The 27452-nt window shown below is 41.2% G+C and overlaps 1 protein-coding gene across 2 annotated transcripts in view; it reads left to right on the top strand.

Moving 5' to 3' along the window:
• The first annotated feature begins 1119 nt into the window (after positions 1-1119).
• The window catches only part of APBA1 (amyloid beta precursor protein binding family A member 1), a 142717-nt gene continuing 116384 nt past the window's right edge, over positions 1120-27452 (top strand). Inside the window, exon 1 of one of the 2 annotated variants that reach the window (XM_034773664.1) lies at positions 1120-1293. The gene's annotated coding sequence lies outside the window, so the exon portion shown is untranslated. The remainder of the gene's footprint in view (positions 1294-27452) is intronic. The other variant, XM_034773665.1, reaches the window with a different exon arrangement.

Genomic DNA, 27452 nt, shown 5'->3' with positions numbered 1-27452 from the left:
GACAGGTATAAGGGTGATTTACTGGATGGAATCAGAATGGCTCAACTGGCCATAGGCACGCACTACTACCAATTAACAGAGTCTTCATTAATGGTAGGTTCTTCGGATCAGGATAAATTAAGTTATATTTCTGCTGATGATTAAATTCTGAATTAACATTAGCACCGTAACAACTATTACATTCCTAGATAGGTACTGAGTAGTTATTTTACTTTCCTTCCAAGTATCTCAAAGCACTTTACAAACACGACTTAATTATCATAGCTTATGTGGCAGATGGGGAATTATTATTATTTTACACTAAGTTTCAAGCATCTTTAAAAATCTCTCCCCTTTAAAAAACAGAAGACTTCAATCTTATAATGAAAGTCTCAGAGACCTACCTGGGCATGAAAAAATGAATGCACACATATCATCCTTCCCACATTTATAAACACAATATGAGCATACATGCAAATCGGTACATGCGGATGCAAATAACTAGTGGCGCTTCTTACAAGTAACTGAAGGCACATTTACTTGATTTGTGCACAACTCAGGCAAGCGTAGACTCAAATCTAGTTGCCTAATTATTTATGGAGTTTTGGCACACCTATTTTGAAACAAATCCGCCCCATAGTTGTAAATTTCCCCCATTCAATTGGCATTAGTCTGTAACGCAACTTGGGTTATTGTGGTGAGGGTTTTGGTGGGGAAGAGGTGGAAATTTGGTGTCAGGAGTTGTTGTTGAGATGAGCGTGGCTAGCTGCCTATCTTACTCCTATCTCCAGCTTGCTGCTCCTGCGGATGAGAGGGGCTGGTGCAGGCTTGTGCTGTGGATGAGAGCGGGGCCCGGTTGCATCATGGATGCATCTGCTGCTTCTGCTCTTGATGTGAAAGGAGCTGCATGCCCACCCCTGCCGCTGATGCAGGAGGGACTGCATGCGTGCATCTGCTGCTGACGGAGGAGTAGCCGCTTGTACCCCAGGCTAGCGAGCCGCTCAGCCCGCTTCCCTCCCGCTCCCTGTCTGGCTGGGCGAGCCAGAGCCTCCGTCTGTCCCCGGGGCAGTCATCACGCGGGGGGAGGCGGGGCTGGGGCGGAGCAGCAGCAGGAGGGGGCTGGCCCCGGCGCTGCGTGCCGGTGGCTGCGGAGCTGGAGGGAGCAGCGGCAGGAGGAGCGAGGAGGAGGAAGATGGTGGAGCTGGAGGTAGGAGCCGCTGAAGTCAAGGCTCATTCCCCGGCTGGCTGCCCTGCTCCCCGGGCTCAGCTGCACCGCGCTGCCTGCTGAAGGGGCCTGCGCAGACTCCAGCCAAGGTAAAGAGGCTTCTCCCTGCCAGCTCCCCAGCCAGCTGTGGGAGGGGGATGCCGGGGCTGGGCTGAAGTGAAGGGAAATAAAGGAAGGGGAAGAAATCCGTCTGGCTCCAAATGAATTTGCATTTGGTGCTGAGGGCAGGTGCTGAGCCCGCCTGCGGACGCTTAGAAGCCTGGCTAAGGAGGGCCTGGCTGGCTGCACAGGGCTGTGTGTGTGTGTGTGTGTGTGTAGCAGGGGATGTGAGCTAACCTGGGTGAGATAGACAGGGGGATATGGCATGATTCTTCCCCTCCCCCCAGGATCTGCTGGCAGCTGAGGATGCTGCGACTGAAAAAATGAGGTGGTGGCAGCCGCCAGCCTCAGAAGTGCACAGTGTTGTGGCAGGCACTTGCTGTGTGGAGCATGCACCCGTGGGAGTGGGGCCGGGGGATGGGAGACAGCAGGTTTTAGAAGTGTGTGTGTGTGTGTGTGTGTGTGTGTGTGTGTGAGAGAGAGAGAGAGAGAGCACGAGATTTGCATGTCTCCCTAAGCTGCAATGAAATTACACAGATATATTAATGCCCCAGAGGCCAGGTATTGCTGCAAACAGTGTCAATAACAGTAGTAATTATGTGTGGGGTTTTTGTGTGTGAGTGGAATGTATTACTCTGTGAACCCTTTTATGTTGGTGTGTGTTGTTACTGGAGCTAATAGATTACTTTCCTTTGATTGAGAGTGTGGGAAAAGATTGGGGGGGGGAGCAGAGGGAGGAGACTGTAGCAACTAAACGGGCAGCACATGGTCCTGGCAGAACAGCGGGTGAAGATGACATCTCCTGCAGAAGGTGCTGCTGGTCTCCTTCTGACAGCTCCTGCTTTGCAAGGAGGTTCCAGGAATAGGAGATTGAGCCCATCCCTGGTGCATTCCAGGGTCTGACACTTGCCTTTCTAGCTCTCTGTGTCTGAATTGGGATGGGGATGACAAGCTGGTATTGTCAAATACCACTTTTAGGGAGCAGAACCCTCTTGATCTGTTCTTGTTCTAAGCAGCATCTTCATAGATCCTCGTGCAATTGGGCTGTGGCTTGGTTAAATCACACTCTCAGTCATCGCAGATATGTATCTTTCACCTTCTTTCTGGGAAGCTTGGTTTTGCCAGTAGCAATTCACTGAGGCTTGTTTTGCTGTCGTCGTGTGGAAATCTGCATTTAGGGAGGATACTGGGGCTTAGGCCTGAGCGCTCAGAAAAATGACCTGCCTTTCCCCATCTTCTGGTTTTATTAGAATGGGAGATTTCAGCTTACTATAATGTGCACTACAGATCTTTAACGTTGTCATAACAGCCCATGAACTAAAGCAATGGGACAGAAAATGGACTAGAAGGCATTAATGTTTGCCTGGCTCTGCATGTATTAAGGATGAGCTAACAAGGAGGTGTGGGACAAACGAGGCATGTGTCATTAAATTCTACCCTCATTGCACGTTACTTTATGCCAGGTGATTAGAACACATACTACCATAAGTATTTTAATACCTCTTTGTTAACATGTTTCATAGGGTCTCAATTAACATGCTTTGGAAAATATTCCAGTCACAATACTTTAAATTCCACTGCATTGCTGTCAAAATCTGAACTGTGTGCCCCTATCTTTGCAGCCTGTGGTTGTCATACCTCCAGAAACAAATACACAACATATTGTCATCATCAGTGTTTGAGAAATAAAGGGTAAATCTTTTTATAGATAACCAAAAGTGAGGGTCATTTGTACCTTTCACTTAAATCTGTGAGTCAGTTTAGAAACTCTGGGTGTCAGAAATCTGCTTATTATTGTTTCGTATTTCATTAATTTCCAGTGCTTCAGATGAGGCTTTCTCTGCCCAGTCAATCCATAGCACAGCTTTTATTTTTCCTCTTCTACACTTCTTTCATTCTGATTTGGAATTTGTTTGAAATGGTAGTGTATGTAATTATCAAAGATTTAGGGATACGTTTTATATAGATGCAATCTTTTAAATGTTGGGTCTATATTCTTATGTTAGTTCTGTGGAACTATTGTCTAAAACTATAATCTAAAAAATAGTCCTTATTTCCCCCCTTTCTGAAGCTCTTCTTTGCCACTTAAGAGCAAGCTATTATTTTTTTTAAAAAAGCATTGTTACCAACCAACTGGTGTGTGTGTGTGTGTGTTTGTATCTGTATGCTGAGAAGTTACATTTCTAGTAAACTGAAATGAAGGAATATGGGAAATTGTACAAATGCAATAAATAAAGCATTTTTCATGCATTTTGAGTTTTTAAAATTAATTTTTAATTAGCAAGTAAAAAGTATATTGAGAGCTTGGTTGAAAGAAAGAAGAGCAGCATTGTGTTTACTGGAAAAAAGCATGAAGTAATGAAGCTGTGAGTCTGAATTGATTTGGTAAGTAATGGCTAGGCAAGGCTAGTGGTATGTTATGAATCCTGTAATTCACTGGACTGAGTTATTGTACCTTTTTTTTTTTTTTTTTTTTTTTTTTTTATTGTAGCTTGCAGCAATACATTTGTTTTGCAATAATGTGCTGTCTTCACTTAGAATAGCAGTAATGTCTTTCTGACTATTATTCCATCTTCTAGCAGATGCAAAGGCCAGCCTTTTAGAAGGCTGTTAAAGAAAAAATATCCATGGATTGACCCTTTGGTTATACAGTGAAAGAATGCCAGGAGAAGTGGATTTTATTGCAAGGTGCTGGTTAGATAGGAAGGAAAACTGTTTTGAAAGGGGAGAAGAGGAGAAGCAGAAATCCTTTTGTAGGCTTCCTTCTTTCAGTTTCATAATTACTTAACTTAAAACCAATTCCACTGTATTCTGTACTTAGTGACTCCCCCCCCCCCCTCCAATATCTAGCTATAATGGGTTTTGTAATTCACATTTCAGGAGGATGTGGGGGAGAACTGTTTAATATATTTGTTTTTAAAATTGTCTCAGCATGTATTTTCACTATAAATTAATAGCTCTGAAGGAGCCATTATGTTCTATGACACTGGATGCAATGGTGTAATGTGGTCAGGTTTTGTTTGAAATCGCTAGAATCCCTGAAACCAAAGGTGAAAATCCTGGCATGTTCAGTTCAGTGCTTCATTCTTCTGAGACACATAAATTGAATTACAGGTAGTTCATAGTGAATGGATCTTTAGGATGAAACCTTAAAAATGTATGTAGATATTAAAGATTCCATAACACACTCAGCAAGAGAATGTTTATTCTTTGGTCTCCATGGCTAAAATATGTGGGGACCCGATTGAAAACTATGAGAAACCCAGATTTTGATTTATTTCTATGTGGTGTTAGTTAATTCAGGGCTCTTTGACTTCAATGGGACAAGAAATAGGCTTTTGATTTCTCTGATGTCAGCCCTAATACACATCTGTAGCATAAAATAATATTTACCATAAAACCCACAACAAACTTCAAAAAGTTTCTGATCAGCTTGAAAAATTACACTTCCGTTTGAAAATTTTTAACCTATTATTGTTAAAAGTAACACCTAATAGTACTAGATCTGAAAGGGATGAGAGGAGAAAACTATTTCTCATCTTATTTGTGTATTCAACAGTGTTTTGTGTATAGTCAGTTTCACTGTTTTAGTTTTCCCTTGTATCTGAGTGGGTCTTTAATACAGCAACAGGGCGGATATAATCAGGAAAATATGATTGTAAAACTACAAAAGTTAGCAGGAGGCAGTGCACCCTGTTAAGTTAACTCTGGTACTGTGTAAGTTTGAGGGCAGGTTTAGAACCTAAAACTAATTCTGAATTTTTAAAAATGATTATAGATTTCACAGTGGCTCTTCAAAATGACAAAAACAAGGAGAATCAAAATGAAAGCTGAAGCTTTCAACTCACATCTTTATGCCTAGGTATCACAGGTCAGATTCTCCTTCTCTTATGCATATTTTATAGTGGACTAACTCCATTGATTTAATGGAGTTAACCCAGAGTAAATCAAGAGTGAGAGAGATGGGAGCCCGGCCCTACTACGTGTATCCAAACAATGGATGATCATATATCTCCTATGTGCTGAAATATGTAGGGTCAATATTATGGTAGTTAGTTAAGAGAGATTTAACTCTGACTCCTAGCTATTTTGGATTCAAGTTAGACTCTTAATGTTACAGGAGCATGTTTTTGTGGTAGTGGTTTTATTATATAAAAGTTGCAAGTCTTTTAATTAATATGAGGTTTGTAGGCTACTGTCTGTTCATTCACTTCCAAAGTGGAATAAAATAGATTGTGTGTGATGCAGATAATATTGGGGTTAGGAGTGTTTGAAAACAAAGGATTGATTAATCTTGCTTCATAGTATTGATCGATTTGATAAACCAGCTGCTAAGAGCAGTGTAATAGTATTTTCTGTTTTCACTGTGAGAACTTATGCTCAACAAGGCTGCATGTTTGTTATTTTTACTGGAAGGGCTTGGGGAACTGTCCTTGTGTGCTGCTTCTAAAATGGAAATTAAGGATTTTCCTTTTACATTTTCCATGAATAATGAATATGGAGACTTCCATGATGGTGATGGCATTTCTCCTAATTCTAAAACAATCTTCCTATGTTTTACTGAAGTTGAAACAAGGACAAATATCGTTATAGAGTCATAGAAATGAGGGATGGAAAAAGACATTATAGGTTACCTGGTCTATCTTGCTGCCAATACAGGATTATTCCCTACAGTACATTTTCTAGTGCTTTGTCTAGTCTGGTTTTGAATGCCTTGAGTCAAAGGGCTTTCCCCACTTCTATTAAATTGTGGCAAACTCTTCCAAGAGATTTAACTGTAAGCAAGCTTTTCTTGATAGTGTGTGGGATTGCTTAATTTAGAAAGGAGACTAATCAGAAAAGATAAGATAAAAATATATAAAATAATAAATGGTAGAATGTTCTCCCTGTCTCATAACAAAAGCACATGGAGACATTCAGTGAGATTAAAAAAGGTGGTAAATTTAAAACTGATAAAAAGAAATACTTTTACCCACAATGCATATTTGGACTGTGGCACTCCTTGTTGCAGGAAGTAATTGAGACGAAAAACTTAGAAAGATTTAAAAAGCGGATTGAACATCAATATGGATGGCAAGAGTATTCAGAGCTAATGGTTACATGCATTTTGGTAGAGATACTACATCTCATGCTTCAGAGCTTAATCCTTAATAGTTAAAGACTGGTTTAGGAAGAGTTTTCAGGTGGGGAGCAGATTATTTCACATCTGCCTAATGTGGTTTCTTTCTCCTTCCTCTGAATCATTGGCTGCTAGGCACTGTCAGAGACAGGGTAGTGGAAAAGATGGACTGTAAATCAGATCCATTCACTTCCATTCTACCACTCTAACTTAACTTCTTTTATCACCAATAAAGATTCTGCTTCCTGCTTGAAGTTGACACTTTCCAGGGAAACTTATATTAAGACAATTCAAGGTCCGAGGTACACATCCCTTGGAAGGCCCATGTTGTCTTGTCCCCACTGTGGCCCTGTTCCCATTGAAGTGGTGGGAGCAGGGCCCACCTACACAAGAACCACCTGCTGGGGGAAGATGGCTTGCCATTACTGCTCCTTGGATGGACTAGAACCTCCCTCATTCCCTGCCTATCACTCCCTGTCCCGTTCCTGAGGATGGAGGACATGAGTCCCTCCGTCCCAAGTACAGGACTCTCCTTGTGTGTAGGAGAGCTCCCAACCTCTTGCCACCACAGCAGAAGGCCCTCTATGGGTGGGTCATCTGAATGCCCCAACAGAGGGCTCTGCGTAGGGGGTCACCCTGCTACTATCACATCATCAGAGTCCTCTAATGTGGTGACTGAGGTCCCCCTAACAGCCCTCTGCTCTGAGGTTATGGTAGACCCCCTTCCAATTCTGGCTTCCCTAGTGGTAGCTGGGGTCTCCCCTTCATTGCCACCCTACCAGCAGCAGTGGCAGTCAGGCCTGCTCTCCCCAGTGCCTGAAGAGGAGTGGGAGCAGCAGCAGCTGAGGTTCCTTTTCCACTGCTGTCTAAATAGCAGTGGCTACCCAAAGGCTGAGCCACCGGAAGATTAGTGATGCTGGTCAGCTCTGCACCCACTGCCATCTGAAGAGCCAGAGCCACCCCCACCTCTAAGGTAAGTAGAGCTGCTGTGGGAAGGGCTGTCCCATCTGGCTATCTCCTGGTCCTGCAGTAGATGTGTCATGCTTTAGGGCAGGCAGTCTGCTCTTCATGGACTCCAGGCTGATGCGATGACATTACTAGGATATAATCACATTAGCTCCATAGCCAGGAACTCTAGACACCAATTCTGCATTCAAGTACTTGTAGGTGGCTATCCCCTCCCTGACCCTCCCCATGTTGTCCTTGGTTCCTTGTTTACCTGTTAGGAATGTTTGCTCATAGGTACAGCTAGTCAAAAAAGAGAAAAAGAAGAAAAATATCACTGAAATTTTAGAATGAACAAACTTTTTTTCATGTATTTTTCAGTTTATTTTGATGAAATATACTTTTTTTTTAAAACAGGTCTGCTGTTTCAGTTGTAAGGTTGTTGGGGGCAGGTACTCTTTCATATTGTGTGTTTGTATAATGCCTGATGCAAAGTGGCCCTGATTTCAGATGGGACCTGAGGTGCAACAACTGTGTAAATAATAATCAGTCCTCCTTAGACCAACTAACTGGAATAACAGAAGGATTTTAAAATCAATTAACTGCAATATATAAAAGAGCTCAAACAACAATAGATGCCTGCCTACAATGCATGGAAAACCCAAACTCAACTACTTAGTTCTTGTGTAGATATGAATAAAAGGAGCATTTTACATTTTTAACACATTTTAAAACCCTAGGGTAGGAAAGCCAAGTTGTTTTTTAACATGTGTTATCTGGTCAAGGTGAGCCCTAGCAGGGGGAAACACAACTCACATTGTCTACACTAGGTTGTTAACACTTTTTCGCTAATACATTTTTAAAATGCACCTTTTATCCTAGTCTAGATAAATCCTTTGAAGAGAAAGGTGAAGATAGTGAAAATAGAAGACACACTCAATAAACGAACAGAACTTCTGAGCCTCATTGATGGAATGGAAAACCCCAAACCAGTGATCTGCTTTTTCCTGAATGGATTCCAAAACAACTGGATCAGCAAGTAAAAGCTTTAAAAATACAGCCCATGAAGTGCTAAATGTGGCTGTGAGAGGTGGCCCTCACCTCTGACCTATAATTATCAGCCTACAAAACTTTAAAGATAAGCCATCTATTTTACAGACTGCCGGGGAAAAGAAACAAAAAGCTTACTTACTCAAAAGGGAAAAATTGACATTTCCCCAGGATTTTTATCACATAAGAACGGCCATATTGGGTGAGACCAAAGGTCCATCTAGTCTAGTATCCTGTCTTCTGACAGTAACCAATACCAGGTGCCCTGGAGGGAATGAACAGAACAGGTAATCATCAAGTGATCTATCCCCTGTCGCCCATTCCCAGCTTCTGGCAAACCCCTTCTTACCCTAATGGGGTGACTGCATTCAGAACACGGAAGAAGGTACTCAGGGTATTAGATGTATTACCTTAGTCTCAGTAACCCTCATGATGATTAAAAGAAACATCAACTTTAATGTTTAAAAACCCTGAAGAAGTTCTGAATTTTGCAAGAACTTAAGAGCAGAAAAACTCAGTTAAAAAAGTCTTTGGGCAACTTCTTGTGTTAAATTAATGCTGGTATGAAATTAAAATTACAATGCTATTTGTTAAATGAAGGATTAAGCAGTTAATTTTTCTTATTAGTTATATGGTATATGCTTAGCTTCAGTGATTACATTTTAATTAATAGGGAACTTCTCTGGTAATATTTGTCTGAGTACCTAATTTTATGGTCCTGACTGAGAGGAACCTACGCTATCCCTATGTACTGAATAAGGGAATCTATGCAAAATACCACTTACCTCCTTTTCATGTAGATAGAACTCAGTAAACATTTTCAATATCCTATACTTTCATTATGATCCTAATGTTCCCTACTATTGATCTTTCTACCTGACTAAAACTGCAAAGTAGGGCTAAACTCAGGTGTCTACTCTCACTCAAGGACATGGCTTGCCTTGCTGATAATGCCTAACATTTAAAAGGTTCCAATGACATAATTCAGATTTTTTTTCATGGTTAATTTTATTTAATTTTAAACAAAGTGAGTACATTTCATAGGTCTTGAAAAACTTGATATCCTAGAAATATGCTAAGACTATGGAAAAAGAAGAGAGAAAGAGAGATGTCTGTTAGCTTGCTTCATTATTTTATTATCGACAATCAGCTGGGAACCACTAAGAGAGTATTACTGTATACTTAATAATATTGGTTCAATTATAGCTTTAATGCCTGGACTCCTGTCCTTAACCATGACCTTATAATAACCAATCTTCTCACTTGACCCTCAGCAAGGTACTGTATGTAGTTTTAATGTGTGAAAAACATTAAATTTAGACTTTTCATTTAATCATTCAGATGGCAACATACTGGTTACTAAGTAGTTTAACTGTGGGAGGGGAATCTAAGAATTTCTTGTCTTTACATTTCCTCCTAAAGACAGAGTGGGACTGGGACATGTATTTGCTGCACACTATGCTATTTGGTGAAGGGAAGTAGCCATATTAATACATCAAGTCATTCTCATTGGGGTGGTTTCTTCAGTTTATTGTAGGTGAGAAGGGACATTCTCTTGCATCCTGACACATTGGATATATGTATGCCCCTTCTGCATATCTTGATTTTTCTATCAGATTTATTCATTAATTACTCTTATCTAATACACTATACAATGAATTCTTTCTTAAAGGAGATTTTAGTGTGTGTTAAAGCCCAAATTAGATAAAGTAGCCACACATTTTGGATAATATTAAGCAATATTGTGAACTAAATGACAGTGGAGAAGTTGCCACAGTTGTAGAAAGTGTACATTAGAGGAATAAATACTATCCAAAATAGCCCTTCTAACAGAGCAGGCATCTTTCAAAAGGAAATTGAAATCTCTGCAGCAAAAAAAATGATCAGTGGTACTTCCCAATAAAATAAAGCTCAAGCTGAAGAAATTCAGTTGCATGATGACAACATTATTGCCTTTAGGGAACAATCCGCTGTCATACATCAGTTGTTTTTTTTTATTTTTTGGGGGGTGGAGGGGGAAGAAAGCTAATTGTATGTTTTCAAAAATGTCCTTGCCATTGTATTTGTAGTAGTCCAAGGAATATAAGATAAGAACAACTGACTTTTAAAAAAAGCTACAATAGATGCTATCGCAACTCAGGACAACTGCATCTGTTTTCACCCTCTATAGTCCAGCAAGGGTACCCAGCCTAGGCTTCAGGCTCTTCAGCCATCACCTCTTTTGGGTGGAGACACGCATCTCTCTCCCTTCTGAGTGGGGTATTTCCAGACTGAACAATTCCCTGCTTTCTCTGTGTTATTCCCCAGCAAAAGACAAACTGTCCTACACTGGCCTTCTTTGCATCTCCCCTCAAAAGACCGTGCCAGAGGTAAGTCACCACACAACCCTTTCTAAGCAAACACATTTATTCTTAAGGTGAAAGCATTACAGAGAAAACTTATTAAAACAATAAAAGAGCCTACGTCCATGCTAATAAGCTTACCAGAGATCACCCAAACCCCAGCAAAGGTTCTGGTTGGTGATTAGTCCTTCGAACCCCACCTAGGGTTTTATCCTGTGATCACAAGTTCATCACAGCTTCAGCTCGGAACCAGCATGCAAGTCCTATGATGCCTCAATGGGCCAAAAACTTCCAACTCCTCCCTAAGGATTGGGGCCCTCCCCTTTTCCCCAAAGATCCTGCCTGTTTGCTGGAGCAGAAAGAAGGCCCCGAGTCAGTTTTAACTCAGGCTGTTTAACCAAAAATCCATTCTTTGTCTGTTGTTCCTTAGAGAATCTGGTTTAAAACAATATATGCAAGCCTTGCTGGAAGTAGTGGTAGCTCTCTGGAGGTGTTGCAACCTGAGTGAATGGGCCTAATCACTCCCCATTGTTCTTAGTTCCTGGAAGGCTGTGATCCCCCTCCCTCATGGAAATACACTGCTACCTTGATATAACGCTGCCCGATATAACACAAATTTGGATATAACACGGTAAAGCATGCTCTGGGGGGGTGGGGGTGGGGCTGCGCACTCCAGTGGATCAAAGCAAGTTCAATATAACGCGGTTTCTCTTATAACGTGGTAAGATTTTTTTGGCTCCTGAGGACAGCATTATATTGAGGTAGAGGTGTACATAACCTCAAAAGTACATAACCATTGGCATTTTTGTACAATGAGCTCCTAAAATACTTCACTCAATAAGGTTTGTCCAGGATATTGTGTGTCAAATGTATTTTTTAAAGTTGTATTAGGAAAACAACAAATGCAGATGAACTCCTACTGTAACACAAATATATAGTTTTTTGGATAACCTAAAAATCTTGCTGACTACAGAAGGACAAAAGTACAGTTTGAAGTAGAGATATCAACAGATGAAATTTAAAATGCTCTAAGAAACCTCCCAGATGGCAAATCTGCAGGACTAAAATGGTTTTCTTGATGAGTTCTGTAAATCTTTACATTATAAATTAGTGTATTGAATACTTCACATGCTACATCATTCCTTTGAACAGAGAAAATTGTCCAGTTTCTGTTTGGAAGCCATTGGAAAAACATAAAAATCCAGAAGACTGTAGATACAACCCAGTCAGAAGAGGTGCCCCTAGGCACCCATCAGACAAGAAACTTTTTAAAAATTTTCCATGCTGGTGGTTCCCAGTAGCATTCAAATATCTGGGGTACAAATGTTGCCTAGTTTACCTAAAGTAGTAATGCTAAATTTGCATCCCCTTAGTACATCAGTACAAAAATTTTACAATTTAAGTGACGTGCTGTAAAATCATTTACCCTTAGTTTGAACAGCGTGAAAGAAACAAGTTAAATTTAATGAGTTTACAGAAAGAGGGAATATACTGCTTATGGAGAAAAGATGAACAGTACAAAGAAGAGACTTCTCTAGACAATTGCATTAGCAACTCAAAGTTATGTTGGTTTCTCAGGGGCTTCCCATTAGTGTCACCAGGTGAAGAGAGGCAAAGCACCAATGTAGTTTGGTGGGAAGAAAATTAGGTTTGGAGGTTTCAGTCCAGTTACAGTATTTTGCAGATTCTGTGAAGGGGAACCCTATCGTAAAAGCATGTTTTGTGGAGGTGTCTCTTCATTTACTTTCTTTTCAAAAAAGTAAGCAGGTAGAACCCTGTGAATTCGACTTTACTAATCGGTAAAACATCAGTGACCTTTCAAGGCTGAGTATGTGTTTCTACAGTACTTAGCATTGCAACTAGAATGTTTACATTCAGATGGAATAAAGCACTGACGTGGGTCCCAGTGCTGGTCAGTGCTGTTGGAGATAATTTGTGTTCAGGGTATTATTGAAGGAAAGAGAAGAGTGAGACTGAAAAAAGGAATAGGCTATTTAAAATTAAAACTTATTTTGTCTAAGTCCCATTATACAAAATTTCTGTGTTCATCATGGTAAAAAAAAAAAGACCAAGTGTTATGGCAATGCAGTAATTTTAAATATTAGGTCAAAGGTCATTAGCATCTTTCTGACACTGAAACCTTTCCCCCAATTTTTAGTACAAATAACCAGAAGAGTGTCTGTGCTCTGGTAACCGTGATTAGTTTTGAGCATAGTATTGCCACTCTGGGACCTGCCTCTATTAATCCAATCCTGCTCTCCAAGTTAAAATATAAAAATTACATGGAATTGGGGCTAGGAGAAATGTCATGTCCCCTTGTGTAATCAAACCTCTCCATTTGTTCCTTTTGGTTGCCATAGTGTTGTTCTGGTAAACTACTGCCTCCCACACTTGCTGGTATTTATCATTAGGCTTGGAAGGATTCGTTGTTGTTTTTTAATCAATGATTATAGAAATGTACCAGTAGGAAAAGTAAGAAAAATGCTATCTGATAACTCACGAGTTAGATTTAAGGTTATTTAAATATTGTATATTTTGACATGATGTTGATAATTTGTTCCTTAATGGTTATAAAGCTTTAACTTTTTTAATCTCAATATGTGCTGTCATTAAATAATTGTTTGACTCCCTGTAATTTCCTGCAATTATGAAAATTTAATTGATAAAAATGCTTAAGAATAAACTGTTATCTGTCAAATATAAAAAAACCCCCTCAAATCTGCCAAGCCTATTTGTCATACAGCACCAGACACATTACCAGTGCTGGAGCATACAGGAAGACACAGTCCACCCCATGGAGCATACAGCCTAGGCTTGAACTTTACAACTCTGAAGTTTGTTTAAGTGTTTGCCATTGAATTCACCCACTGAATCTCCTGGGAAAATCCCAAACATCATGGCTACAATTTCTTTAAAATGAAATTAATGGAATCTGTGACCATCTTGAGCAGGTATAACATCGGGATGCACAAAGCTCTCCCACATCCAGACTTGCCAAGAAATAAGCCCCTAGCTAGAGTCTGGTATACAAAAAAAGTGAATGGGCTATCCGTGAGATGCAAGGGCAACACACCAAGCTGAGACCCAGTCTCTATTGCAGGGTCCTGGATTGTTTTCTGATGAAGATTTCCACCTTTCATGATAACCCCTGGCTATCACGTGTCAGATAAATTTGAGCTCTTCCTATTTCCTCTGCCTGCTAAATAGGATCTGTTTCTTACCACAACACATTGACTGTTTTGCAAAAGGATAATGGGAGGAACGTGGTACTCTGACCCTTCTGAAGCCTCTGGGTTTTTGGATTCTCCTCCGGATTGATAGCTCCAGTGCTTGTTCTTGCTGATGCTCATATCTTTACCAAGCAATAGGAAAGTGAATTCATGTGATTCTTAGCTGTTTCACTACTTTGTTTTGAATAGCTGGAGTGGAACTGACCAGAAACTTGCCAATTTCAAACTGCTGCTGCTGGAGAAAATAGAAGTGGCTGTAGAAGTAGTTTAGGGTTCTGTTTGCAAACTCAGGAAAACAGCACTGAATTGGTTCATATTTGCAAGATTAAGATAATAATAATATAATAATGTCTCCTCGTCTTTCCCCTTCTCCCACACTCAGATGCCTGGAAGGGAAAGTTCCTACTTGCCATTGATGAGCTGTTTTTTTTTTTTTTTCAGGTTCTGCCTGACCTAATTTATCTCTACTTGTAAGCCACAGCACTGTAATGTAATAACTAGATATTATATACCAGATATTTGTTAAGGCTATAGCCTCATCTTGGTGCACAGCCTCAGTAAACTTGCCATGCACTAAAAAGGTCCACAAAGGAATCTTCCCTATTATGACAGAGAGATGCCTCACGGCTGCTACTGTAGCCTTGGGGCAGCATTATCCTCAGCTTTTACTGACCTCCTTCCAGAAGGAGGACAAGTTGGTGGATTAAAATTTGCATGGATCCACCAGCACTGATTTCAAGCCTCCCTCTGAATTTCACTCTCCTCAGGGCCCTTTTAAAGGCTCGGTAAGGTCAGCAGTCTTGATCCCTTAATTTTTAGCCTTTATTTAGAAAACAAAAGTAGAGCTACAAATTTGTTACTCATAGTTTCCATTTTTCTAGTTTTATTCCTCTTTACCCAGTGATATGGCATGAAAAATCTGACTTTTCATTCCTCGCAGTATTCTCCTTTGGACTGGCTGCCAAGCTTGCTTCTCACAAATGGGTTAGAAATGTTTCAAATGGTACTTCTAGCCACTGCTGTTCATGATCACAACATTTAAATGTGCAGACTGCCTCTGACTACTAGGGCTAGAAAGGCAGTACAGATTCACATGGTATTCTACAGCTCTTATATTTGGAACCATAACATCATTGCAGGTACTCCAGAGATGTTAGGACAGCAGATATAAGAGAGGTAGATAAATTAGAGAATTAAATGGAGCCAGAAAAGTTAGAAACAGTATTTAAAATTAATTTGTAGTGTATAGTGCTAGGTTAGAGTTTATATATGAATTAGAGCAGGAACAAAATAAATTGTGAAAAAGTGCTGGTAGGGTAAGGATGGTGTAGTGACTCAATCACCAGACTGGTAGTTCTCAATCACCATCTGGGTTCTGTTCCTGGCTTTGCACAGTTGTTCTTTTGGAACCTAAGCAAGTCAGTTAAGTTCTCTGTGCTTTATTTTCCTCATCTGTAAAATGGGGATACTGCTTACCTTCTTTGCAGGGGTTCTGGGAGGCTTAAATGCTTGCATAATGTATTGAGAGCCTCAGAATTGGAGTTTAGGCCATTGACTTCAATGGGGCCAGAATTTTACCCCCAGATTGCCAAGTGCTATCATTGTTATTTTCACTTTTCCTTTTTTCATCATGGGAGGATGTTTCTTCATCCTCATTTACCCTCATTCCAGCCTCTTGAACTTCCTAGCTTGTCTATATGACCTGAAATGTCCACTTATAAGTAGGAAACTTTCCCTGTGGAGCGTGTTTGTTATGAAGTGGGGATGTGAGAAAGTTAGGCAAAGGAAGACGAGAGAAGCTGTAGAGATCTCAGAGAAGTGTGTGGAGGTGGTTGGTTGTATTTGTTTTATTTTTTTACATTGAATTGGTTTAAAACATTCCTGGAAATCCTGTAAGAGTCCTGGACTGGGTTACAAGTAAGAGAAGCACTAGTGCTTAAAGATTGGCAGACACTTCCCCATTGTGACAAAAGCCCTGCTTCATGGGCTACAATTTGGGAGCCACTGGCTTAATGTGTCTAAATAGACTCATAGACTCATAGACTTTAAGGTCAGAAGGGACCATTATGATCATCTAGTCTGACCTCCCGCATGATGCAGGCCTCAAAGCCATCCCAACCCTTTCCCTTGACTCTGCTGTTGAAGTCCCCAAATCCTGTGGTTTAGAGACTTCAAGTAGCAGAGAATCCTCCAGCTAGTGTCCCCTGCCCCATGAATCTTTTTGTCCCTTTTCATGCTAAAGAGTTGGCAGTGTGCGGTTGCCACTCTGTAAAGCTTTGCTATCCAAAATAAAAGAGCGTCTGTTCCATACTCTGTAGCATTTGGGACGTGTCTGTTAAATAATTCAATTTTTCTGGATTAATATTTTTGATGTAATGAGGACTATATCCAGCTGGACAGCACGTGTACACATTTGAGTGTTGGATGAATCAGATGGTAAGAACTTTTTCTGTGTTAGCTAGGAAGCTTTTTCAGTGATTTTGTAGAAATAGAGAATCCCATTGTGACAAACATAAACGTCGTTTCTAATGTTGTCATCTAATCATGCTAACTGTGTGGCCTGTTGCACTATTAGGTAAATAAAGGAAGTTCCTGCATTGTTATTACTGTGGTTGTGTACGTGCTTGATGCTTCAGTGGGCAAGATTTTATTGATTGCTACCAGTGTTCTGGTAATGTATCAATGTCTACTAAACCTCCTTTTCCCTCTTGGACATTTTGCACTATTTTAGAAGAGAATAATAGTGGTCATGAGCAGAATTTGGAATATTATTCCTACTTATGTAAGTGAAATTCACAAAAATAATGTCGCTAAATGATGTAGCTTAAAAAAAAAGTTAAATATTGAAAAGTCAGAATATTTGTAATTAAGATTCTAATATCAATCATTTCCTAGATCCTGGCAATACTCTGCCTGTAGGCATTTGATATGTTTCCACCTGTTCTTTCTATCTACCTTTTCATTTCAGTCCAAAGACTCTATCATGATTTAGACCATATATACTGGCAGATATACTGCCATTCACTGATTGTTTTCATCCCAGATGCCAGACCTTCCTCCAGTTCTGCTGAGAGACGATCACGCTGAGCCTCATCCTTTTGGACAGTGGTTTGGCCATAGAGAGTCTTGTCTTTTGCTGCTTAAGCTTAGTTCTCCCAAAATAATCAGTGTAAACAACTGGAAAGAAAGGTGGAAAAGAGAGGGTATGGAAGAGGGGGGAATTAGCCCTCCAAGTGTCTCTGGGCAAAGAAGAAGCAAATCAGACCATGTGAAGGACTTTTATTTTGCCTATGTTAAATCTTTGTAAAGTGATACTTTGGCAGTAAGTGTTGCATAAATGTTTAGAAAAATAGAACACTGTACTCTGCATGCTCCCAGTATGGACTGGAAACTCCAACTCTGTCCTCTTGATCCTTCCAGTATGGGTCAGTTCCCATGTTTCCAGACAGGTTGAGCTCCACTTTCTCCCAAAACCTTTACATAAACAAACAGCTCATGAGGCCTCACCGCTTTCCCAATAACGCTGGAGTTCCTCCTGCCTCTGCAAAGGTGGTGGTAAGTTAGAACATCAACAAAGAAGCAATTTTGTTCAACTCTTTTAATTCATATATGCAATAGATCAGACTTATGGTAAGTTTGGGTGCTTTTTACATATCAACTGTTGGGCGTGTTTGGCTTGTAGATGAAAGGTGGCCAAGGGTAGAGGGGGCTGACTTAAAATTGATGTTGGAACCTTAACAGCAAATTTCCTAATTTTCTAGCATTAAACTTTAACATTCTATTAATACTTATTTTGTTAAAAGGAATGTATTCTTTTGTATCCATAACCTTTGGTTTGTATCTTTATAACATTTTTTTGTCTGGGAATATTCTTCTAAAGTCTGCTTAGAGGATAGGGTGGTTCTAAATCAAGTATGAGAAGACTGAATGTTTAGGCCAGTAGTTCTCAAACTTTTGTATTGGTGACCCCTTTCACAGAGCAAGCCTCTGAATGCGATTTCCCCACCCCCCATTATAAATTAAAAAAGCTTCAAAAATATTTAACATTATAATAAATGCTGGAGGCAAAGTGGGGTTTGCGGTGGAGGCTGACAGCTCGTGTCCCCCACGTAATAATCTCATGACCCCCAGTTTGAGAACCCTTGGTTTAGGCTGCTTAGACACATCTCCTTTCCCCCTAAGCCCCAGTCTACTGCTAAAAGGAGTGGAAGATGTAACTGTGGACATGTGTAGGGGAGAAATAATTAGGAATGATGGATGAAATTCAGAAAGAAAAAATATTGGGGTGGGGAAGAAGCATCTTGACTAAGATGTATTGGACTGTGAAATAGTCTCCCTAGGGAAGTGGTTGAAGCAACATTGCTAGAGAATTTAATACTAGACTGTACGGACCACTGGAGAAAATAGTATAAAGAACAGTGTTCAACTGAATGACCTAATAGGTTTTTTCCATCTCTGCTGTCTGTAATCAGGGATGATTTTATTGTGTTTTATGAGACCTTTGTCACCAGATATCAATACAGAGTTGCAATCATTGGGTTTTTCCATGAATTACGTGCCTTTTGTTATCTCGTAAATTATCTTCCATTTTAGTTTTGCTCTTGAAACAACGTTGGTTGCTTGCTTCTAGAATCCAAGTGCTGATGTGATTTGTTTTGTTTTTGTTGTTGTCTTGATTTATGTATATATTTTTAAACTTTACTACATTTTATTTAAAATACTAGGACTTTCCATTCTGTCTAAGGGAGATTGCAATAGTACAGATAAGTTAGAAAGACATCTAATTGGGGATTTTGGATCTTGCAATGGAATGCTGATGTAAAAAAATCAGTGGCATTCTTGGCTGTGTGTATGTGTGTGTATCTCTAACATTTTTATAAACACCTGTTGGCATCCTATATGTAGTCCTGTGTGCACCTCTTGTCTCCTCCCCCTCCCCATTTTTTTTAAGTATGGAAAAATTAGAATTTATAGAAAGGCAATTTAAATGATAAGGAAAGGACATACAATGAGTAACTAAGGGAGCTTAATTTACATAGCCTGGATGAAAGAAGATTAAAGGGAGACATGATAATACTGTACAAATGCCTTCAAGGAAATAATATCCAGGGTGGAAGGGGATTAGTCACATTTTCTGAATGTGGTAAGACAAGGAATGATGGCCTAAAGCTGAAAATGGGGAGAGTTTTTCATACTAGACACCTGGAGAAATTGTTATAATGAAGCTAAATTAGGTGAAACAGTACTAGGGGTTATGCTGGGAAATGATTTGTAGGACTCAAGGGGTCAGATTAGATGAGCTGAGAGCTTTGCTGGCCCTAGCCTCTCTGATCCTGTGGGCATTCTCCAGGTGGTGGGGAGGGTACATTTTACTAAATATGTAGAGTTTGTCACTGTCATCTTTGTGTGTTCATTATCTTCTCCGCTGAGTGACGTGTGGCAGTTTCCCACAGCCATCTGTCTATCTTGGTTCTTTTGCAGCTACCTATCACCATAGTATCTAAGCTCCTGGAGCAGAGTATGTTACCTTTGGAGTAATTTCAGCCCTATTAGTCCAGGTTTAAAAGACAGATGCTAAGCATCAAGCTCAGATCTGTTGTGTGGTAAAGTAATGAACTACAACTAGGCTGCTGGCTTGGCACCAGCTCTAGTAAAAAATTGAGGAAATAGTTCTAGAGCATTTTACTACATTGGCTAAGTCCATAAACATTTTTTAAAAATGGAACAACTTGATTTTTCTTCCCTCTTCAAGCATGTAGTAATCTAACAAATTCTGATAAGATTTTTGCTTTTTATGCACCAAAGAGAGTGCTGCATGTTCCAAGCCAACAGAGAGTGAAATGTTGTATACTTTAATTCTGCTTTGTTCTGATCTGGAGTATGCAAATAACACAGGAATAGTTGTGTTTAAAACCTCCCCTTTGCCTTTTAAAATATTGTAGAAAATTATTTAGATTGCCAAACCAAATAGACAGAAGCAGTAGGGTAATTTTTTCCCATTATTGGTAGCGTTGGAGGGATCACGTCTAGGTTGGAGAGGATATTTCAGTCTCCCTGCCCCATGCTGTCCTTGGCCCCTTGTAGCAGGTCACTGACTCACCGTTGCGGAGCCTCCTGCTGGTCGTCCAGGAATTATCTCGATTCCAGTACTCGGAGCGCCCCCTACTGGCTAGCGTCTCTCCTGCCTCAGGCCTCCGTGTCCCTCCCAGACCTTCTGCCCACCACAGTGCCCCCACACTCTGGATCTCCCCTCCCAGGGGAACCCCTAACCCTCTAAGCCCACCTTGCCTCAGTGGCTACTGCCAGTCATCATCTAGCCCCCTTTTTCTGGGGCAAACTGCAGTCCATAATGGCCACTCATCATTGGCAAGAGGGTTGGACCAGCTGCCGCTGCCTCTGCCTAACCCTGGGCTGCACCTCTGCAGCCCCAGTATCTTCTTGGGCCTTTAATAAGGCCTCAGCCTGGGGAGTTGCCAGGCTGGAGCTCCCCAGCTTCTCTTGCCCTTCCCCAGCACTGCTCTGCTTCTGGTACCCTGGGCTCCCAAGGAGCTAGGTCCTTCCCACTCCAAAGCTGGAGTGAGACCCCTTGTTCCCTGGCTCACAGCCCCTCTTATCAGGGCCAGCTGTGCCCGGATTGAGCTGACCACACCTGTGGCCAGCTACCTTGCCAGCCTCCCTGAGCTCCTCTTAATCCCTTTTCTAATTGGGTCCCAGCCACAGCTTTCTGGAAGGGCAGCTGCCCCACTACACACCTCCACTGAGATTGCCAGCAAGTTTGCCACCTGTTGTGGTGATGGTTTTTGTGATGTGGGAGTCTGTTCACTGAGAATAGGGTAACTTGTTTCATATCATTTTATTTATTGATAATACACCTCTACCCCGATATAACGCTGCCAAAAAATCGTACCGTGTTATAGGTGAAACCGCGTTATATCGAACTTGCTTTGATCCACCGAAGTGCGCAGCCCCGCCCCCCCGGAGCACTGCTTTACTGTGTTATATACGAATTCGTGTTATATCGGGGTAGAGGTGTATTAAGTCTTTCAATCATATTTCACGCATGCCATATCTTCCTTAAATTGTGGAAGTTAAGGTGGAAAATCAAGGTGTGGCCTACAGTTTTGTTCAGTATATAACTTCTGGAAATCTTAAAGGGGTTATGTGTATTAACCCTTCATGTATCATGCAATGTAGTATTAATCATTTTTTTTCTACGAGTATTCTGTGATTGAGAAACACCATTAGGTACATTATCAACTCCAAAACTCTGTCTGTCTGAAAATGCATGATCGATTTTTTGTTTGTTTGTTTGTTATGCATAACAACCAAGATTAATATGATTCAAAGATATGAGGGTGTCTTTTTTCAGTATTATTTAGTGCATTTGAAAGCACTTTGTATATGGTCAGTTTCACCTGTTTGGTGGGTCTTTCATACAGTAACAATGGAGAGAAAAACATATTTAAAAACAGGAAAATGATTGTAAAGACACAAAAATTGGCAGGAGTACTCAGCCAGGTACTTACTTGTTAGTATTTGAAACTCATTTGTTAGAACTTATTAAATTTCAGATTCATGGTGTCTATTAATCTAAAAATGAGGTTCAGTGTATTCAAAATTAGGGATGTAAAATGTTAACTGGTTAACCGATAAGCATCAGTCTTACTGGTAATGTATTCAGTAAACGGTAAGGAGGCTGAGGCCGGCAGCAGAGCTCCAAGTAAAACGTGGAGGTGCTGCAGCAGCACCCCCCGCCCACGCACTCCTAGTTCATGTGCCTATGTTGTGAACTTGTTAACAGTTAAATGTTTAACCGATACAATTTTAATAGTTTAAATGGTTACTTTTTTAAAACACTATTTACATCCCTATGCAAAATTACAAGCGTAAAGTCTGAGAAATATGTAGTATCACCTTGAGAACACTACGTAGCCCTTGGATTTAGGTAATGAAAATAATTTTAAAGGAATCTCTGGCTAATTTTTCTCTCTTTGTGCATCAAAACCCATAAGCAATGAGTTGAAGATGCATTGTGATTTAACATCTGGGGAAAACAGTTAGTTGATTTGCTTTAAAATAATTGAAATTAAAGGTAATGTCCCACATGTAAACATGTAGTTTTTTTGGATTGTAATTATTATGTATTTTCTGTTTACATTTTCACTAATTGCTTACTTTAGAAGCTCTGGTAGAAATGCCCCACAGAGTTCAGTGCATTAGTATTTTCAGAGTAATGAATAGGCCAGCAGTGCACAACGTCATGGAGGGTTCTGAATAGCCGCGGAGACTATGCTTTTAAGTAATGACATCCAGAAGCATTGAGGTGGAAATTAGTGAAAGTGAAGGGCATTATCTACGTTATTTGTTCTAAATTTAGCGAACTCTTCCCTAAGTAACATTTCTTTCCTGATGACCCCAAGTTTATAAACTTTGGCAACAATGCATTAGTGGTGGGGGGGGAGGGAACTATGGCCCTTGGGCCGCATCCGGCCTGCCAGCTGTTTTAAACCGGCCCTCAAGCTCCTGTTGGGGAGCGGGGTCTGGGGCTTGCCCTGCTCCGGCGCTCCAACTAGGGAGCAGGGTTGGGGGTCACTGGCTCCCAGAAGCAGCGACATGTCTCCCCTCCGGCTCCTACGTGTGGGACAGCCAGGGGGCTCCGCTCCACACGCTGCCCCGGGTGGCGCCTGAGGACAGGGCAGAGTGCAGCAGAGCCGCCTGGCCACGCCTCCACGTAGGAACCAGAGGGGGGACATGCTGCTGCTTCCGGGAGCCGCTTGAGGTAAGCACAGCCCAAAGCCTGCACCCCTGAGCAACCACCACCCCCTACCCCAACCCCCTTCCCCAGCCCTGATCCCCCTCCTGCACCCCAAACCCCTCATCCCCAGCCCAACCCCAGAGCTTGCACCCCCAGCCAGAGCACTCCTCCCCCAACCCAACCCCTTTGCCCCAGCCCTGATCTTCCTCCTGCCCTCCAAGCCCCTCGGTCCCAGCCTGGAGCATCCTCCTGCACCCCAAACCCCTCATCCCCAGCCCCACCCCAGAGCCTGCACCCCAGCCAGAGCTGTCACCCCACCGCACCCCACTTTCCCTGCCTCAGCCTGGAGTCCCCTCCCGCACCTTGAACTCCTCATTTCTGGCCCCACCCCAGAGCCTGCACCCCCAGCCAGAGCCCTCCCGCACTCCAACCCCAATTTCATGAGCATTCATGGCCCGCCATACAATTTCCATACCCAGATGTGGCCTTGGGGCCAAAAAGTTTGCCCACCACTGCATTAGTGGGTGATGGGAGGGATTGAGAAACTAAGAGATTGTTAAATGGCCTAGGAGTGCTTACATAGGACATCCACCTGTAATCAAAGTATTTCTCTGTTCCAACCAATTCCTAAACTTAACTTCTTATTTTCCCCTCTAGGAATATCAACTGAGTCGCAAAGAATGATTCAGTAACAATAAAACTGAATGCCAAGGCCTTTCCATAATTAATTTATTTATATTTGTGAACAGAATGCTATGATACCCACATTGTTAGAGGAGCAGAGCAATTACATTTTGATAAACTTTGCTTGTGGTCATGGTGTGTTGTCCTGTACCCAGAACTTTATTTCCAGTTGGACTATTCCATTTGTATGTGAATATTTCACTTGCTGGTACCTAACATTTTTGAAGCAAAAACCTTATCTAAAAGTGTTAGAACAGCCTCATTCCGTGATTACAAACAAAACTATTTTTGTTTACTTATTGCCATAAAAATCCTAGAAAAATATCTAAAATATTTTAATTTTTAACACACACATCTTGGATGTCTAGGAGCAGAACTTCAGCTGGTGTGAATCTGTGGAGCACCACTGAAATTATGTCAGTGATTGAAAGCTATGTTGAATTCATTGCAGCTATGTCAATTGAGAATCAAAGCCATTAGAATGATATATCCCATAGTATTTAATACATGTTCTTTGTTTTGTGCTTATCAAATACCTTATTTGTGTATTACATTAAAATTTCACTGACGCGTTGTAGATATCTCTGAAAAATATTCTATTTAGAAACAATAGTCTACTTGGAAACAATTCTGCTATGTCACTTTCTAGGCTTCTCTTTTCCTGTAGTTCATTACTTAAGTATATTGGTTTTAAACAGAATCAGTTTCTTAGTTCATTTCTACTTGAAGCCATAGGACCATATTCTGCTTTTAGTGTAAATCCAAAATAACTCAATGGACCTGCACTGTGGATTTACAGTAATGTACCTGGGAACAGAATGTGACCCATACCTGTGGCATCACAATTTGTTGTGGATTTCAGGGTCAAAAATAGAGGATTCTGACTGCAGGCTTAGAGATATAAGATGCAGGAAGAGTTGTACTAAGAAGCAAATATGCAATTTAGTACCAATGCCTTTAGTAATAAATAATGAGGGAAGAGAAATTTATGCTGCGTGAGTAGAATTGTTTATAAACTATGTCTCTTTTCTTTTTCAAAGTCTATCTTCAGATGAGAAAATGATCCTATTACTGTTCTTTCTCTCTCATTTACTGTTATGTCTATAATTGTGCGTGGTATAGTTAGGCTCTGATCCTGCTCTCATTGAAGTCAGTGGGAGTTTTGCCATTGATTTTTGACAGGAGTGGGACTAGGTTATATATGAGAAAACAGAAAAAAGCAGTGGTTATCTTGGAAGATGGCCATAAATGTTAAAAACAATACATTGAAACATTTCCATTAGAAAAAACTAAAAGTTGTTCTAGCCTAATATTACAGTCTGCAAAGGTCAAACCATCTTCTGGAAAATGTAAAAAATATGGCTCAGAGCTGGATCATATTTATAAGGACTTAGGTGGGGAAAAGCATTATAATTTGGATTTAGCCATTCCTACTTAAGATAATTTCAGTTTTGCAGACAGTGGATCTAAATCTAACTTATCTAGATGTAAGCAGAGTCAGGATGAGCTCTACCCTGACATCTGGTGGTGAATTGTGGTGAGTGTGGAAAAGAACTTCAAGGGCTAATCTTGTTTGCATAGACACACCCACCCCGCCTAGCATGAGCCCAGGGCAGCCCAAAATGGTCACTTTGGTTGCTGTGTGATCCCCAGTTTCTCTGTTGTTGGGGCAGGAGGAATAAAGTGTTGTTACCCTGTTTATGTGAATCAAGGACAATGAAACTGTTTTATGACAGAGGGTCTCACCATCACCTAAGTAGCATTCGCTAGACAAGGGACATGGGTTCCAAAACCCAGTGAATTGAGAGAGGTTGGGGACAGGTATGTGTACCTTATAGTATGGGCCCTTTTGAGGGCCTGGAACACCAACTGCACTACCTCCTCTCTCCACTGTTGAATAGCAGAGCTAATTTTGCTTCCATTAGGAGTCTAGCTAGAGATTGCTGAGCTGAATTCACTTTGGGCCAATGGTGCACCAGCTCTGGGGCTCTCCTACTACAAGCTGAAATCACTAAAAGAGCTAAAATTGCTGAGCTGAGATCACTGAGTGCTGTGTTAACTAGTTGGGGAGCCTGAAGATATATTGCTAAGCAGCCGGCAGAGTGGAGCAGTTTGCGGAACAGTGAGCTGAGCAGTTTGCGGGGGCAGCTGGAGCAGTTCATGGGATGGCTGGTGGAGTGGAGCGGCTGGCAGAGCCGAGCAGTTTGTGGGACGATTGGAGCGGCCCACGGAACAGTGAGCGAGCGGAGTGGAGCAGAGCAGTTTGCGGGGGCGACTGGTAGAGCGGAGCCATTCGTGGTGAAGGCTGCAGCAGAACTCCACGGAGAGGCGGGGCAGTTGGCCTCGGACCACGTAAGGTGCCCCTTAACACCCCGTGTGTCCCCTCCCCTCCATTTCCACCCAGGCTGGGGAGGGTAAAACTCTGCAGATAAACTTTTGAACTCTGAAGCGGCACTGACCAGGGACAGAGACTTTTGGGTTGTTGGACTTTGGGGTGATTGGACTTAAGACCCTGAGGGGAAAAGGACACTGCCAAACTTACTTGGAGGTGGGTCTTTTGCTCACGGTTTGTCTTATAAATCCTGTTTGTGGTGTTTCCTCAACATAATGCCGCATTGTTTCCCTCCTTTATTAAAAGGCTTTTGCTACACTCAGACTCCGTGCTTGCGAGAGGGGAAGTATTGCCTCCTAGAGGCGCTCGGGGGATGGTATGTAATTGTCCCAGGTCACTGGGTGGGGGCTCGAGCCGGTTTTGCATTGTGTTATTGAAACGGAACCTCTAGATACTGAACCCGGCCCTTGTTGCTTCCAACTCAAAGGGGCAGAAGGGTTACATACATTTTGTTTTTTGGGGTTTTTTTTATTTGCTTACCTTTTAACATCTTTGTAAAGCCTCTGAGGTGCCTAAAATATATAGGGGTTTCCCCCTACCCTCTTCATTTAAGTAATGTAGAGAACGTACCGTAACCTGTTTAGATCTATAGCCATATATTGTGCCCATCAGTACAGCAAGAAAACTGTTTTATGGTGACCCTATGCATCTTGAGAGAGAAGCTTTGTACATGGTGCCAGAACTTGGAGATAAAAATACAACCTTATAATATTCTCGATTTGGGTGTTCATTATACTGTTGTGCTAGCAACTTTATAGTTATATTTGAGAAGGTATATTCAAACACCTTTAAATTTTAAAAAATCTCATATTTTTTTCTCCGTCCAATGGTGGGAGTTTGGGAGAGTCTGGCAGAATTCCATGAGGCTATTTTTAATTGTTAAAGATGGAAGGAACATGGTTTTTTTTTCTTTCTAGTTAAAGGTTAACTACAAAGCTAACATGAAAATTGTGCTAAACCCAGATTTATGTGCTGAATATTCTCACTCAACCAGCTCTTGTGTGTATAGGGTGGGAAAGCATTCAGCACAGAAATAAGCTTTTAATTGATCATTTAAAAAAAAAAATCCTTTCCTGTGAAATTCATTGACACATTCTCTTTGGCTGAAGAGATCCCAGAATGCATTCTTTTGTGACATTCTAGATACCAGGAGTTTTACAAGGAAATATCCTAAAAAGGCAGTTATCTGAGGGTGAAACTTTCAAGGTCAAGTGACAGCATTCTCAGCAGGGTGTATTTGGCTGTAGACCTCTCAGTGCCATGATATCAGGCTGAGCTTGAATGTTCAGTGCAAGACTTTCCTTGTTTGCACAGCTCTTCTCTCTGTGAAGATGGTTGCTAGAGAGCCTAGTGAACTAGTCCTCCTGTAACCCTGTTTAGAGTGGCTACATTTGTCCTTTGTAGAGGTGCCTAAGAGAAACTGGATGTAATTATGAAAGAGAAAATGTTGTCTGTTGGGCAGTGGTATTAGTGTGCAGTTCTTGTAAGTGAGATCTGTTACACTGTGACATAGTGAAGTTCTGGAAGTACCTATTGTCACTTGGCACATTTAACTAGACAGAATGAAGTCCTATAAAACATATTGTAGGGGGATAATCCTACATTGGCAGAGGAATGGACTGGATAATTTTT

Source organism: Trachemys scripta, chromosome 6 (genome assembly GCF_013100865.1).
Source record: "Trachemys scripta elegans isolate TJP31775 chromosome 6, CAS_Tse_1.0, whole genome shotgun sequence".
NCBI lineage: Eukaryota > Metazoa > Chordata > Testudines > Emydidae > Trachemys > Trachemys scripta.
This window is presented reverse-complemented; position numbering and strand designations above follow the sequence as displayed.